The sequence below is a fragment of the Syngnathus floridae genome, chromosome 1, assembly GCF_059516105.1.
Source record: "Syngnathus floridae isolate MCC-2025c chromosome 1, RoL_Sflo_1.0, whole genome shotgun sequence".
In the NCBI taxonomy this organism is placed as follows: Eukaryota; Metazoa; Chordata; class Actinopteri; order Syngnathiformes; family Syngnathidae; genus Syngnathus; species Syngnathus floridae.
The window spans coordinates 11,097,994-11,115,207 of NC_142413.1; the positions used below are offsets into that span (position 1 = coordinate 11,097,994).

General features: G+C 40.1%; 1 long non-coding RNA gene across 2 annotated transcripts; it reads right to left on the bottom strand.

Annotated features, from left to right (window-relative positions):
* Positions 1-1,267: 1,267 nt before the first annotated feature.
* Positions 1,268-16,539, bottom strand: LOC148404057 (uncharacterized). Of its 2 annotated transcripts, none has more exons than XR_015858612.1 (3): positions 16,391-16,539; positions 14,990-15,077; positions 1,268-2,138 (listed from the first exon to the last, which is right to left on the bottom strand). It is a non-coding gene; the product is annotated as an uncharacterized LOC148404057 (long non-coding RNA). The 2 variants fall into 2 exon arrangements; XR_015858613.1 differs by lacking the exon at positions 1,268-2,138 and adding an exon at positions 2,414-2,719.
* Positions 16,540-17,214: the final 675 nt, after the last annotated feature.

Here is a 17,214-nt window from a genome sequence, read left to right on the forward strand (position 1 = left end):
GGCCCACATAAATCTGTTTTTCAGGGAAATACTATTCAAATTATTCCCTGGAATAATACCCAAGCGACTTATCAACTCTCTAAAAAAATAACTTGCCAAACTTTAGAGGCTCCATACATCGGTTGCTATCATTTACATTATGTTTTCAGTTTCATTAAAAAGCTTTATTTCCTCTCTGCACTAATAATTTGCATGACAACAGCACTCTCACACAGCCTCTGTCACTATTGTTACCTTTATTTGCATTTATTTTTGTTCATCGCCCCACACATTAATATTGTCTGTAGTGATTGCTTTTTCAGTACAAGGCTCACCGTTCTGCCGCTTGAATAACTGAATGTATGATTATTAGCCTTGACAGCAGGTATTGATATTTTCACATCTGCTGGGATAGGCTCCAGCATGCCCGCGACCCCCGTGGGGAAGAGCGGTATAGAAAATGCATGGATGGATGGATGGATGGATGGATGGATGGATGGATGGATGGATGGATGGATGGATGGATGGATGGATGGATGTTGTAGTTTACCCTCGTAAAATATAAACAGCATCCCACACAACTCATTGTTAATTTAATTATGTTAATGAGATACTTTACTTATTTAGCCATTTTCAACAGTGAGTAAAATGTTAATATTTTACCTATAACTAATTTAATATCATATTCGGTCACTTGCTGTCAATTGAAAATAACATCACAATTGCTCAGAGTTTAGGTAACGATCAATCACAGCTCATCTATTCTGGGTTTGGTCACATGATCTGAGCTATGAATAGTTGGTACCTAAGCCCTGAGTAATATGATGTCGTCATGTCATTTTCAGTCAACAGCAAATTGCACAATGCATTTTTAAAGCTATTAATTGTACGTAAAAAATAATAACATTATCAAATGAATTCACGTTTAGAACTGAATAACAATTGAATAACTTAGTAGTTAGTTTGCTTCAATACCCAATTATTGAATACAAATGGTGTCTTAAAATGATACTGCAAAGTGAATCGCCACAGGTGAAACAAGACCTATGTGATACTGACTGACTTGCTGAGAGATCCAACACTTTCTTTCTTTCTTTCTTTCTTTCTTTCTTTCTTTCTTTCTTTCTTTCTTTCTTTCTTTCTTTCTTTCTTTCTGTTAGAGTGGTGCTCACTAACTTATTTTTGCAAGAACCACACGGGAGACAGTATGCCCATTTTAAGCACTTGCAAACGGAGAGTCATTCGTCGCTGTGCGTACAGCGATGATCGAATGAGGTCTGACTCAGGCCTCTTGCACGAGCATTTTTATTGAGAGAAACAGGGTGGGGGTGAGAGTGGGGGTGAGAGTGGACAGGATGGGGTTAAAGCCCCTGGCCTGCTGGTCAAAGCATAGCAGGGGGTCTTTTACGACGTTGTGTAAACAAAACAACTTCGATTGCTTCCTCTGCAGCTGGTCAATCAGTTCAAAAGATCTTAGCACTTTGTTCTACTACTTTTGTTAAGACGGGACAAGCTAGGTTAATTGTTACAGGTTACATTCCAACATAAGCATAGGATCAAACTAATCTATCAACCCTAACACTTTCTTTCTTTCTTTCTTTCTTTGAGAAGGTGTCCTCTTTTTCAGCAACCCAAATCTGGTCACCCTATATACTACCAAATAATTGTCTCGACAATATGAGCTTTACATACCCTCCTGGTCAATGGTGATGTCATCTAAGTTCTTTCCTTTGAATTGTGTCAGACATACTTTTTCTAGAGTCATCAGAACTTTGCTTATTTTAGCAAACTGGAGGGTACCCTCAGGAAATCTGCATAACTGCCAATAAACTCTTATGTTGTGGCCCATAAAATCAGCTAACTGGTTTAACTCCGTGATGCTGAGGTTTAGAATTTGTGAAAGACTTCCTGTTTGTTTACGAACCTTTGTAGATGTTAGACTTTCGGGATTCTTTGCGCCACAGATCAGGGCAATATATCGAAGGACAAACCTTGGAGGCATGTCAGAGTGAATGGTCTTGCAAACAGTCTCCCATTCTTCTGAGAAAGCCCACATTCCTGCCGTTAGCTGGTAAGTAAATCCAATGCATGCTGCATTGGAGGGGTGGGTCAGAAGCACAGGAACCTTTCTTCCTCTTTTTCCCCTGGTCTCAATCCATCTGAAATGTTGAGATTATTTTTAACAGATGACAAGACTTCAAAGACATCAACCTGAGGGTCTGCTCTACTGTACAAATATTCTGTTATGGGCTTCTTCGACACCTCCCCTTATCCTTGACTCTTTGCCGGTTAAAAAGATTGACTTGAGTCAACGTAACCATGGCCATGACTGAGGGGACGTTTCAGTGAGTCTGAGCTGAAATGCTGCTGTTTCTCATCCAAATAGGAATGTGGACACCCGCATTACATGCAACCAGAAGAAACAACATCAGACTTAAGGTTTGAAAAATGGCAGTATTTTATTTCTCTCTTTTATTTCTCCTCTCTCCAAATCAAACTGACATTATTGCAGTAATAATGAAGAATATAAAATCACAGTGGGAGGAATATGCCACAGGACTGACACCAGAAGATGCTTCATGCTCTGCTAATGACTGTTTGTGTTGCTTTTCTGTTGAGGTCTCGGTTTCATTCATTGATATGTTGGCCGGTTGGGCCAAACCACCAGAATTATTATTAGAATTATTTTTTTCACAGTTGACTCCTTTCTGCTCCTCAATTGCATAAATCTGGGTGTGTGCTGTGAAAGAGGAAGTGCATTGTAACAAATGCAAGGCAATGACAGCAACACATTAGACTACAAAACTGCAGTTGACTGCTATGAAATGATGTGACATGAGGAAAAGCCAATGTAAATTTGCAGGCTTCATTCTCTGTGGTATCTTGAGGTAGATGTTCCCGCAGCCATGCCTTAGGCTGCATATGTCTTTTTAAATAATGCCACATTAAATTGTCTCCTAACCTTAAAATTGGAAATTAACAGTGATGAATTAGTCATTATATTTTGATAGTTTGCTGCTCAGGGAAATACAAAGAGGGAACGTATTTGCCACCAAAGTGAAATATTAAACTTAGAATGTAAAACGAAATGGCGATCCGCATATTTTCTGTGGAATTTAATCCAATTGATTTAACTACTGCCTGTTCATATATGGACATCGACAGAGTTCTGAACACAGAACCAAAATAGTGACTGATTCATTTGAATGTTATGGCTTAATGTCAACGACTGTAAAGCAATTTTTAAAATGCATCGCATGTTATATATTTCTTGACTATTATTATTTTAGTGAAGAGCCCTTTAAAGCGTTATTTGTCCTTGTCATTGCTTGACTTGTTTTTGAACCCTCAGAGGTTTATTTGATTTTTATTCATTTCATAAATGTGTAATTTTATTTCAGAAATGGTGTCATGGTGTGATCTAGACCAGTGGTTCTTAACCTGGGTTCGATTGAACCCTAGAGGTTCGGTAAGTCGGCTTCAGGGGTTCGGCAGAGCTGGTATGTCATTGCCCCGTCCCCCCCCCGTCCGCGGATGGCCGAACACACCTGAATGTAAATACGCATATCTGAACTGGTCTTGCAAAGGCAACAGCAGAAGTCACACTGATTTGCTGGTATGTCCTCCACCCCCCCATAGAGGGTTTCGGTGAATGCGCACATGAAACTGATGGGGTTCGGTACCATCCCCCAAAGAGGGGTTCGGTGAATGCACATATGAACCTAATGGGGTTCGGTACCTCCAAAAAGGTTAAGAACCACTGATCTAGAGAGTTAACATGAAATTGTGACTCATTTAATCTTAAGGGGGAAAAAAAAGCTCATTTTCTATGACTGACTTTGTATTGACGTGACTTGCCAGGTAAAGACAGCGCACACGAGATCCTGATGGGCCCTCATTGGTATTTTGCCATCCGCACTTTTTGCGTGTGTGTGTGTGTGTGTGTGTGTGTGTGTGTGTGTGTGTTTGTGCGTGCGTGTGTGTGTGTGTGTGTGTTGTAAGTGTTCACCATTTACCATTCATATGCTGTAAAAAAAAGGGAATTAAAATATGATACGCCCAAAAATGTGCAACATGTATGTAGGTTAATTTGACGTTTTAAATTACCCGGTGTGAATGTTTCAATTTAAAGTCCTGTTCCTCCTCAGGGTGATGTCATTGGTCCCTGCGAAGGCTGTCTCCATTCTTCTGTAACCACCTCATTCAGGATGTGAGCCCTTTTTTATTTCCACACTCTAAAACTGGAAGAGTGGTTCATTGCTTCAGAGCTTGTATTTTAAAGCTTGCCAGCAACGTAGGATATATATATATCCCCAAAATTGAGATTATGCAGTTTAGCTGCCAATGTCATGCACGGACCCTATTTTTGTTTCCGAAATGCCAAGCATGGTGTACTCGTGCGTATTGTGTTCAGAATGCAAATGAGGGCTGGTGCTAGGATTGGCTGGGAAAAAACTACTTCCATTCTACAAAGCCCCAAATGCCCCATTACACCAAATTATGCTCTTGCAAAGTTTGGCAAAATACCAAAACATCTGAGGGAAAAGATTTTCACTTGTTAAAAAAATCTATGAAAAGAAAGTTACCTAAAATAAGCTTATTCATCAATAGGGATGGGCAAGAAACACTAGATCGGTATTGATACCAGCCTTATTTTGTGGTATCGCTCTTCTCAACATTGACTTATACCAGTACCGGGCCGGTTTACGATCAAAAACTAAAAATCCGAAATTAGAAGAAAAGAAAAATTCCATGTAATTTGAATGGAAAATTGCTACCATAATTTTCGGACTATAAGTCGCGTTTTTTTTTTTTTCATAGTTTGGGTGGGGGGGCGACATATAATGAGGAGTGACTTATATGTAAATTTTTAAAAAAATTTAAAATGAAAAAAAAAAAAGTGAAACCGCGATAAACGAACCGCGATGTAGCAAGGGATTACTGTAATTTTAATTTCAAGTGACGTCAGCGGCGCGGCGTGGCATGGCGGTTGTTTACAAAAAGGACAAAGATTGATCACGGGATCACGAAGATGACGAAGGGCCCCACGTACTACCGGCATCATTAGCGGCTTTGTTTGTAAGTGACACGGAGGACGAAGAGTTTGAAGGATTTAAGGATTTGGAGTGACACAGAAGGTTTGAAAAACTATTATAGCTTTTACGCACGCCCGGTCCTACTCTACGGAGCTCTCTTTCACCTCCGTGGATAGAAGTCGGGGGCCGGCGCTCGGCCGGGTGGCTGTCCGGGGACGGTGGATGGGGCTCGGTCATGGCTTTTTCGCACGCCCGGTCCTATTCTATGGATCTCTCTTCCACCTCCGTGGCTGGAAGTCCACGCCGCCACACGCTTGGAAGTTTGTTTTGTTAAATAAAGAGCCGTTTACCAAACCCACGTCTTTCCTTGTACTTTGTTAACTCTACAATATAGTTATATACTAGATCTGTGAAATAACGACGAGGCTGACGTCAGGGCGCACGCGCGGCATTGTTGACAAAGGACGAGGAATTTAATCGATGGATTTAATGATTTAGAGTGCACAGATGGTTCGATAATATTATTGCTTATATAATAGTTATTTGATATCTAATTTATATATCGTTATATGGGCCTGTGGAATATTTTGAAGTGCAAGCGCCGACAGCGGCGCGCACCCATTGTTGACAAAGGACGATTGATGGATTTAATGAATTGGAGTGACACAGATGGTTTTATAAATGTGTTATTTATGTAATAGTTTTTTTTAATAACTCTGAATGTTACGTCAGGTCCGTTCTCAGCTCTTCGTTTGTGTTTATGTCACGTTAGCATACCTATCGTGTAGCCTGTTGTTGTTCGTTCATGTCTGTTCTTGGTGTTGGATTTTGTCGAATAAATTTCCCCCCAAAATGCGACTTATACTCCGGAGCGAATTACATATGTTTTTTTTTCACGTTATTGTGCATTTTATGGCTAATTCGACCTATATTCCGGAGCGACTTTTAGTCCGAAAATTACGGTATATTAGGATAGACCGCTCCACATTGTCCGGAGGTATAACCACGGGTGTGAATGGTTTGTCTATGTATGCTCTGCAATTGGCTGACACCAGTTCAGTATATATCCTACATTGGAATTTTGGTCCACTAAAGGTATCTGAATATTACACTTTTATACCATTACACTATTGCTGCAAGGTAGAATATGATCGAGGTGCAGGCAGATACTAGATTGTACTCCGAGAATTTATGTGGCGAATATCATCATTCTTCATTCATAAATAACGATAACAGCATGCATCTGAATTAGTAATTATAATGCATCTTATTATTATCTCTATTATAGATTTTTAAAATCATCCCAGACTCCAAAAACATGCACGGGAGGCCGATTGAGTACTCCAAATCTCCTGTAAGGCTAAAGTGGGAGTGTGGATGGTTGTTGTCTCTGTGTGCCCTGCGATTGGCTGGCAACCAGTTCAGGGTGTCAGCTTGGACAGGGTTCTGCACACTTGTGACCGTCGTGAGGATAAGCGGTTCAGAAAGTGGATGTATGCTTGGTCCAGCTTGCCTCCATACAGAGTTAGACCACACCAGGCGTGCACTGGGCACAAAAATACTGCCCACAGTCTTTGTCAGCAGTGAAAGTAGCTAAGCTTGTAATTATAATGCAGGGAGCAGACAGAGCTGCAGACGCTATCTGGATGATTTGAACCGGGCAACAAATGAAGTCTATCTGTATGACCGGGAGAGGACAAAGTAAATCTTGAATAAATTGGTATGTGTTAGCATCTCTCCATTTCCCAGTGTCTCATCATGAGGACATGCTGAAAATAAGACACAGGCTCCTTCCCTCCCCTCGATTATAATGGTAATTAACAGCAGATAAGTAGGCTGATGGAACCCACTCAGTCTGATTACAAGTGGTATTGGCCTCCCATGTCGCTGAACCTTTTTTTTATCAATGTCCTCTAAAAATGTATTCATAAGTACATGTTTGTACAGTGGTTCAAATACAAAGTTTTTTTTCTCGCCTATATAACATTCTCTTCTGTTATGCTGACTGATTTTCACCACATCGAAATTTTCAATCATTTTTTAACCTATATTTCTCTAACTCAAACACTAAGCATGCAGTTAAATGTTTTGTGTTTTGACCTACAACCTCAGATTATGAGAAAAATATCAGCTGTTTTTTTTTTGTTGATTTTAAATTTTGGATTGACTAAATTCTTCTTCTCCTGGACTGCATACGTTGTCGAGGTGGAGAGGCTTGAGTACTCCGATGACCCTGAGAGCTATGCCGAAAGGGGTCTATACCCCTGGGAGTTTCACCAAACCAGACAGGTCAAGGGGCAAGAGGCAGACGAAGCGCAGTCCCTGGTCAAATCTGGTGCTAGAGAGCCGGTGTCCTGTCTGTTTTAGAAGTTTCCCTCCGTCACACACATGATTCAAATGATCAGGCTTGATATCAAGCTATTTCAATAAGATTCATCATGTCTCCATAAATTATATAACGCAGTTCAGAATCAATTAATATGTTATGTTAACATAGCAGGCACGTTCTCAGTTCGTTGTTTGTGTCATGTAACATTAGCAATTATTATATAACAATTATTCAGCCTAATTGTACTAAGTTCATCTTGTTTTTCCTTGTTTTAATCACTTCACTGGTTTCTTTTATATCAAACAAATTGTTTTAGGTTCTTTACCTGACATGTTTCGGCGGTTTCTTCCGCCATGTCCCCCATGTGGGATAGGGGGGAACGAAATTTTGGTTTCTTTGTGTGTCTTTGGCGTGTGGAGAAATTGACAATAAAGCTGACTTTGACTTTGACTTTGCAGTGTTGATGCATTTGGGTATTTAATATCTATTTTTGGCTCTGCTTGTAGATTCCTATCTGCAAGGTAACTCTTGGCTCTTGGCCATGTCCATGTGTAAACACATCTATGAGACGTTCTTTCAACTATCTAACAGATGGGTCCAACAACATGATCTCCCAACAAGACCTAGAAATACGTATACTTGATCCCTGATGGTGTTTTGTTACAAGCTCAGCAGGCTACTGTCCAACATACATTTTAACAAGGGCTCCATGACCTGGAAAAAGTTTCAAAAATCAAAACTAGCTTTCTTATCTTGAGCTCTCACCGCAGAATATGTCTGCCCAGAAAATTTAACATCCACTGTCGACATTCCACCACGCACTTGTCATAACTGCAAACTGATCCTGCAGAAAAAGTACTATTTATTATCAGAAGTTTGTGGTTGCTCTACACAGGTTGACATTGCCTTTTTGTGTGCGTGTGTGCGTGCACGCGCGTGTGTGTGTGTGTGTGTGTGTGTGTGTGTGTGTGTGTGTGTGTGTGTGTGTGTGTGTGTGTGTGTGTGTGTGTGTGTGTGTGTGTGTGAAATGGAGCGTGTTCGTTAGTATGAATGCATGAATAAAATTGCTTGTAAATTAAAATTGATCCAACAGGAGACTGAAGGCATGAAGAAAATGGACTTCTGCTGCAAAGTGCAAACTCTGGACTAAATATTGCAGCATCCAGAACACAGCGACATGACAAGCATTTTTATTTACCGTAATTTCCGGACTATAAGTCGCGTTTTTTTTCATAGTTTGGGTGGGGGGGGCGACTTATACTCAGGAGCGACTTATATATGTTTTTTTTCACAAATGTTTACTTGATCATTAAGACATCACTTCCTTACAAGTATAGTTGACCACTTCCCATGTTATTTTTAGTATAGTTGATCACTTCACATGCTTTTATATCTTTATCTTGAACATATTCAAAACATAAAAAATAGAGAAAACATCAAATAAAGCAATTGACACTTTAAAGCACCATATCCAAGTCCACTGTCTGCTGTATGTACACTTGCTCCATTTTTGCTCCTCTTATATGTATTATTATTTATTATTATTTGTTTATTTATCATTTATTCAACACTCTCATTTATTCATTGTTTGTGCCTTCTTGGGTTTTTTTGTGTTGCTTGTATGCATATGTGTACTATCTCACCGAGGGATAGTGGGAACGTAATTTAAATCTCTTTGTGTGTCTTAGCATATTAAAAAAAAATGACGATAAAGCAGACTTTGACTTTGATAAAACAACCAAATAAACAAAACAAAAAACTACATCTGAAAAAAATTATATTTTCAGATGAAACTGGATGAGGGCGCTCTGAATTTCACCGTTGGCTGTGACTCATCAACTGGGTGGGCTTAAGAAAAATGGCACCAAAAATAAACTCATATTTTGCAGGTTACAAACTTCAAGTTGTAAAATATGCAGCTGAAAACAGTAATCGAGCAGCAGAAAGAAAGTTTGGAGAACTGTGATGTACCAATGGATTACTATTTCAAGTGACGTCAGTTGCATGGCGCGGCGCGGCGCGGCGCAGCAGTTGTTTACATAAAGGACAAACGTATCCACGTAAGGACTACCGGCATCATTAGCGGTGATCATTTCTAAGTGACACAGAGGACAAAGAGTTTGAAGGAACTAAGGATTTGGCATGACATAGAAGGTTTGAAAAACTATTATGGCTTTTACGCACGCCCGGTCCTACTCTACTGAGTCGGGGGCCGGCGCTCGGCTGAGTGGCTGTCCGCGAACGGTGCATGGGGCTCGGACATGGCCATTATGCACGCCTGGTCCTATGCCATGGAGCTCTCGTGTCTGGAAGTCCACGCCGCCACACGCTTGGAAGTTTGTTTTGTTTAATAAAGAGCCGTTTACCAAACCCACGTCTATCCTTGTACTTTGTTAACGCCACAATATAGTTATATACTAGATCTGTGGAATAAAGACGAGCTGACATCAGGGCGCACGCGCGGCGATGTTGACAAAGGACGAGGAATTTGATCGATGGATTTAATGGATTTTAAAGTGCACGGATGGTTTGATAATATTATTGGCTTATATTATAGTTATTTGAAGTATAGTTTATCTATCGTTATAAAAGCCTGTGGAATATTTTGACTTCTATGCGCCCTCAGCCGCGCGCACCCATTGTTGATAAAGACCGATCGATGGATTTAATGAATTGGAGTGACACCGATGGTTTTATAAACATGTTATTCATGTAATAGTTGTCCTTAATCCCTCTATATGTTACGTCAGGCCCGTTCTCAGCTCTTTGTTTGTGTTTGTCACGTTAGCATACCTATCGTTTAACCTGTTGTTGCTATTTAATGAATTGGAGTGACACCGATGGTTTTATAAATATGTTATTCATGTAATAGTTGTCCTTAATCACTCTATTTATTACGTCAGGCCCGTTCTCAGTTCTTTGTTTGTGTTTGTCACGTTAGCATACCTATCGTTTAGCCTGTTGTTGCTATCGTTTAGCCTGTTGTTGCTCGTTCATGACTGTTTTTGGTGTGGGATTTTGTCGAATAAATTGCCCCCAAAATGCGACTTATACTCCGGAGCGAGAGTTTTTTCTCACTTTTTGGGGCATTTTATGGCTGGTGCAACTTATAGTCCGGAAAATACGGTACTTTTGTCGTGTGTATCCTTCAAGGGATACAAAAGCGAAGATGGTTCATTTTTTCCAATTTATATATTTTTTTATCAGGAAAATGAGAAATAGTCAGCATTTTCTCTTTTATCCATTCATTTGGATGAAATAATGAAACAACGAATGCCTTTAAAAACGCCCACTTTTAATGAGGAATAGGGCCACGCACCCCTCCCCTCCATATCTTGGGTGATGACGTCACGGAAGGAAGCGATAACAATTTTCCCATTGCAAAACATTGTACAGACTATCGCTTGAAATGTACAAACATATCTATCGATTGGCACCAAACTTTATATGGACGTCTCCCTCTGCAGCCTCTCTGTGGCTGATTTAAGAGGAACAAATGAGCAGCATCTCTGCAGCTAAAGTGCCCTATCACGGCTGTGTGTTCCGAGAGGCTTTATGTAAGCTGAATTGTTCATATGCCATTATATATTCAATTGAAATTGGTAAACGTTGATTTGGCTTACATTTCCTCTGAAGTCCACATATGGGGTACCACCTCCGCCTACAAGTACTACTACTACTACAAGTACCCATACAACTACAACAAGTACTGCTACTACCTATGCTACAACACTTAGTGTTACTACTACAGTACTCCAAGTACTACTACAAGCTACTACTACAAGTGCTACAACTACTGGTTCTATTACTACCACTACACTACTACTAGTAGTAGTAGTTTTCCAAGTACTACAACTACTACTATTACAAGTACTACTACAAGTAATACTACAAGTACCCATACGGCTACAAGTACTACTCCTACCTATACTACAACACTTAGTGTTACTACTACAGTACTCCAAGTACTCCTACAAGCTGTCACACTCACCCCGCTCACCAGCAACAGCTCTCCTCACCGGCGTCAATCGCAGTCGCCACAGGGCCAACACTATGTTGTGAAACCGGATACTCAGTTTTCTATCTCAGAATAGATCAACTAAGAGTTCAAGATTAGACTCAAAAGTTAGTTGAACCTGCTTTGTGAAACAAACCCCAGGTCTAATGTTTAGTCACACACAAACACACACTTGGGGATGGATTGCGGTCTTCAAGTGCCAACTTTATAGCAGTCTACTAAACATTATTGCAAGTGGAGCTTGCCTTACCTTGCAGCTCCTTTGTTAAATATACTTTTGTGCATAGACTCCAGTGAGTCAGCTTCCGCCTTGTAGACCGTATGCTTCACCTACAGTGAATTTGAAAGAAATGAGAGGAGTCGATTCCATTGGCTGGGAAGCAAGTCGGAGGTGTTCACTCCCACAGTGCAAACACTCTTTTCAATGTCTGCCCGTCTACAAAAATACCAAGAGAAAGTCACCTTCAAAATGAGTATTTTCAGCCACAGCTTTATTAATACCAATAGTTCTTATAGTTGTTTCAATAGGTTTAGATTTTTTATTCACAGTGTGCCACATCGTACATCAAAGAGATCGATATGTGTATGGCAATTTTAATCCAGAGCATCCGTCATAGATCAATAATACTGCTTCACATGGCCACACAGAATGAATGCATGATTATGCATGGTTGCCCACTTTCTCTCTTCCGTTTGTTTCGTCTCGAACACACATGCAAATACGGGAGCTCAGGCCATCACTCTACCCAAATGCTTTAGCCTGGGTTAATACAGATGAATGGAGCAGAATTGTTTGTCTGTAAACAAATGACTCATGGCAATATATGAATATATTGCCTGCATGATACAAATGGAGGCATTATAAAAAGATTATCCGAATAGACAGTTACCCTAACAGGCAATTAAATGGTCTGTATGAATTTTAGAAGAAAGCACATGACTAATAGAGTGACCAAAATCATCACTGTTATTTGGATATAGTTATCCGTGAGGTAGTGTTCTGCAGGTGTTCATTCTAAAAAGTACAGCAAAAAGTGAAAATCTTATGCAAAATGTGTTTCCTCTATACTTTTAGGCTGAACCCCCCCACCCCCCACACACACATACATACACACACCTTTTAAACGCATTACATACACGAATGCAAATAATAATTCAGTGGTTCTTAACCTTGTTGGAGGTACCGAACCCCACTAGTGTTGGCTTGTGAGTGAACAATTCGTTCAAAAGAACGAATCTTTTCAGTGAACGTGAGTGAACTGATCACTTCTTGAAGTGATTCATTCTTTTTTCAGTTCATATGACTTCAACCAACATGCAATAACGTAACTTATCCCACACAGTAGGTGTCGGTAATGAGCATTGAAGATGGTGCCACCTCGCCGTAAAACAAAACGAAGAAGAAAACTGATGTAACGGCACACAGACATGAACAACCATCCACACTTGCATGTTTTTGGGGAAGTGAGAGGAAACCGGAGTGCCCAGAGAAAACCCACGCAGGCACGGGGAGAACATGCGAACTCCACAAAGGGAGGTGAAATCGAACCAGCACCCTCTGAACTGTAAGGCAGACATGGTAATCAGTGCCACCCTTAGCCCATTCAAATGTGTGATTTTGTCTTTCTGCAGACTGTGCCTTGAATACATGAATTAAACATTTTCAAAAGCAGTGCATCCCTGCACTGCTGTATTGCCTCCATCAACAGTGATAAAAAGCGAGTACGTATGGATTGTAATTATTTACAATACATCATGCCCCTCATGCCCTTCTTAACATCTAAGGTCCCATCCCTGAAGATGAGAGGCCAAGTGTACTCAGCCTGCGTCAGAAGTAGTATGACGTACGGAAGTGAGGCATGGGCCCTGAAAACAGAACATGAAGACAAACTAAACAGAGCAGAAATGAGGATGATCAGATGGATGTGTGGTGTGTCAATGAGGGAGAAAAAAAAACAGTGCAGAGCTGAGAAAGAAGATGGGAGTGGAGGCCATACTGGATGTGGTGAGGAGAGGCAGACTGCGATGGTACGGACATGTAGTGAGGAAGGACGAGAACGACTGGGTGAAGAAAGTTATGTCGTATAATGTAGAGGAAACAAGACCCAGTGGCCGACCTAAAAGGACCTGGCAGACGACCGTGTCAGCCGACATGAAGGCACTCGGCATCAACCACGAGATGGCCATGGATCGTTCCCGGTGGAAGAAAGCCATATCAAGAACCCAGTCCAACCCAGCGGCGCCTGGAAAACGGACTTCAAACCGATGATGATGATGAATACAAACAAAACAAAACAATGATTCATACATTTTCTTTTAAAGAATTCTCATGCACAAATCAGGCAATCACTTACATTGTAAAGCAATTCCTCTTCAAATATTCAATTACAATAAATGTGTTTTCCAGCAGCCAGTGAAGGGGTCAGGTCTTCTCTCAGATTATCTTGAGTTGTAGAATAATAATTAAACCAATGGGACGCTTTTATTCTAATACAGTCATACCACTACATGTAAAATTAATTCTTTCTGCAACCTTGCTCGTATGTTAAATTGCTCGTATGTTGTGACACTTCTTCCCAGAAGAATACTTTTACAACAAATTAATTCACTCCAGTATCAAAGGTTTTACTTAATGAATGTCTATTTTTCTTTAAGAAAAACAAAAAAAAAACACCTTTGGGATTTTTTAAATCACTTATTGCTTCCTTGGCTCCACTTTCACTGCTACTTTTACTCGTTGGAGGATGCTTACTGAAATATTTATCCATAGAAATTTGCCTTTGCCTTTTTTTATGTTTCTAAAATGAGTATGATAGATGAGCAGAAATACTGCCGGTGTGAATATTGGCACACAGAGACGAACAACCATTCGCACTTGCACTTAACACCTATGGGCAATTTGGAGTGCTCAATCGACCTACCATGCATGTTTTTTGCGATATGGGAGGCAACTGGAGTGCCTGGCGAAAACCCACGCAGGCACAGGGAGAAGATGCAAACTCCGCACAGGGAGGGCCGGCGGTGGAATCAAACCCACACCCTTTGAACTGTGAGACGAATGTGCTAACCAGTCACCACTTTGTGACCGGCAATTGAAAAGAGAACTGGTTGGGAACTTGAACTGATTAAGCATTAAAAGCAGTTCAGGGGTGGTTAGGAAGCACTAATGGAAAGAAAGGGATGAGAGGTCTTTCATAGGTGTGTGGCATGGGGCTTGTCGTTCCGAGAGCAAGAGCAAATACACAGACTACTGGTATTTATGCAATCGGGAATGCTAACTCGAAGAGAAAAGGGGAGACGAAGGAACTGAAATGCAATGTGAGGACTCGCAAAAGTGGTTAGCTGTTAATCATTCACGTCACAGTGCTCTCTACTACCTGTGCACCAATGGACTGGACTGTAATAGACTGCAGTTCTATATATTAAAAAAAAAAAAATCTATACTATATACTAATGGTTACCTTGTGAAATGAATCATTGGTTGGCAAACAAGAAAACGAGTCATGCATTATGGATGAAATCCTTTTGGCAGCTTGTAATACCAAAGACCTTTGTACACTTTATTTATAGTCGCACCCAATCAAAATGTGAGGCTAAATAAAGCTGTTCCTTGCTTTTTTTGCTCACCTCACTGGCTTTTGACGATCGTGGTGAGAGGAATGTATTTCATGCTAGGGTGGAAAGAGATGAATTACCGTACGCAGCGTCCCACCGTCTGTAATTTTTAGAAAATATATTAGTGCACACAGTGCACAGGCACAGATTACGTGGGTGCAAAGCAGCTCAAGTGCCCACAGGCAATTGTAAGCACACAGTGGAATCACATTGTTGTTGTACGTAGTAGTAGAAATGTTGTCTTTTATCAAGTGGTGTCTCGTTTTCTTTTCAAAGTAGTCACATCAATAAAGAAACACCTCAAAATGAAAATCAAACATCAGGTACAATCGTTTATTTTGCTCATTAAGTTCTGTACTCATGCCCAGACAACCATAATATATCTTACCAGGAGTCCTCTGATTGTTTATGATACAATATCTTCTTTTGAAGAATGAGGGGATTGATTTTGTCCTTGTATACTTTAATGTATTTATTACTTTTGTTTTTATATTTAATGGCCTATACTATTGTCCATTTTGTTGACATTACCCCTTTAAAACACCAATCCCACTGAGATTTAAAGTCAGAATCCAGTTCCTTCCACTTAACCCTAAATCTCTGTCTCACCCCTTCTGCTAAGTCTTCTTTGGAGAGATGAAGACAAGGGGTTGAGAATTGGGAACGTACTACACTTATAACGCCATCACTTTGATCCTGTGGTTGTTTCGGAAGCAGACTATTTTGCAACAACTCCACAAATGTAATTGAGTCTTTCACAATATATTTTGAACCAGTCCTAAATAGGTCCATAGGTCATAAATCTGTATAAATGTGTCTGTTGTTGCTGATGATTTGATGTTTTTGTGAATTATAATTAACTGTAATAGTTTAGACTGTTGAGAGCTTTTTTTATGTTGCTTCCTATGCATAAACATGACAAAAGTTACACATAACCTTTTTCCTTTGATAAATGTCTTTGAAGGAAATGCCACGTTTACAGTTTTGCCGAGTTAATTCATATTAAAAAACGATACCATGTCTACTTTATGACTCATACCATCTGAACCGAGCCGAACTGAAAAAAAATGCCACTGAATCAGATCAAAAACCTCCATTAGTTAATATGCTGTTATTGAATCGCATCATACCTCAAGAGATAAGTATCAAATACTTTTTGGGGGGGGAAAGATGCAAACCACTTAGCAGGACTGATTTTTTTTTTTTAATACAGTCATTAGGTGGATATTGCTGTAACAAAGTGACTTCTGACTGCAACATGACACCCTCGGCCTCATATATGACGACATAGGGGTCGAGCGTAATGTATACAATCCATAGAATACTCGTTAGACAGCGATGCTTTCAACTCAGCAGGGAGGGGAAAGTGGGTGTTAAACTTCCTGCAAACATTGAACACAGACAGCGTCTCACCTCTACTGTTACCTCCAAATGTAGAAGAATCCTATCTTAAGCTTTTTATGGAAGCTTGCAGTGTGGAACCTTATAGTGATTCATCATTAAAAGGATATATAAATAAAGAACTGCTTTTGAAAAAATTGCCCAGAATAATATACTGTGTGCATTCCGCCCCCTCACTGAGTGTCTATGTGCATGTGTTCATTGTGTTTTATACTATGTCTATGTGGCGGTTGGTGATTTGTCACTGAAGTAAATATGTATAACCCTATTTGCATATTAAGTGCCTTAGAGTGTTGCTTGCTCTAACTTCTTTGCAAGAACCACACGTGAGACAGTTTGTCCATTTTACGCTTGCAAGCGGAGATGCCATCAGCACTCCGTGTGGTACATTCAGGTTTTTTTTTTCATTTTTACATTTCGTTTTACAATGGAGGATTACATATGCAAACTCAAACAATTTTCAACTACGGATTTTCGGTCGAAGTACGAGGTCATCAGTAAAGGAAGACCAACTCCGGAGGTAAAAGGTTTGATTCGGGCAACGGGACTTCGGAGCATTGATTGATTGATTGGAACCTTTATTGTTCCCTCTGGGGAAAATTGGTTGTCAAACAGCTCGCAACATTTAAAAAAGAGGAAGACAAACAAAAAATCAAAGTTCACAATGCAATAAATATGACACACTGCTGGTCCAATAACAGAGTGGTACACATGATTGAAAACAAGTTTTTGATTCCATGAGCTTTATTGAGTATTTTTATGCGTGAAGACTTTTGATATGGGATTTTGATTATAATAGTTCAAATTAAATAATGAATAAGATACTCTAGAGCAGC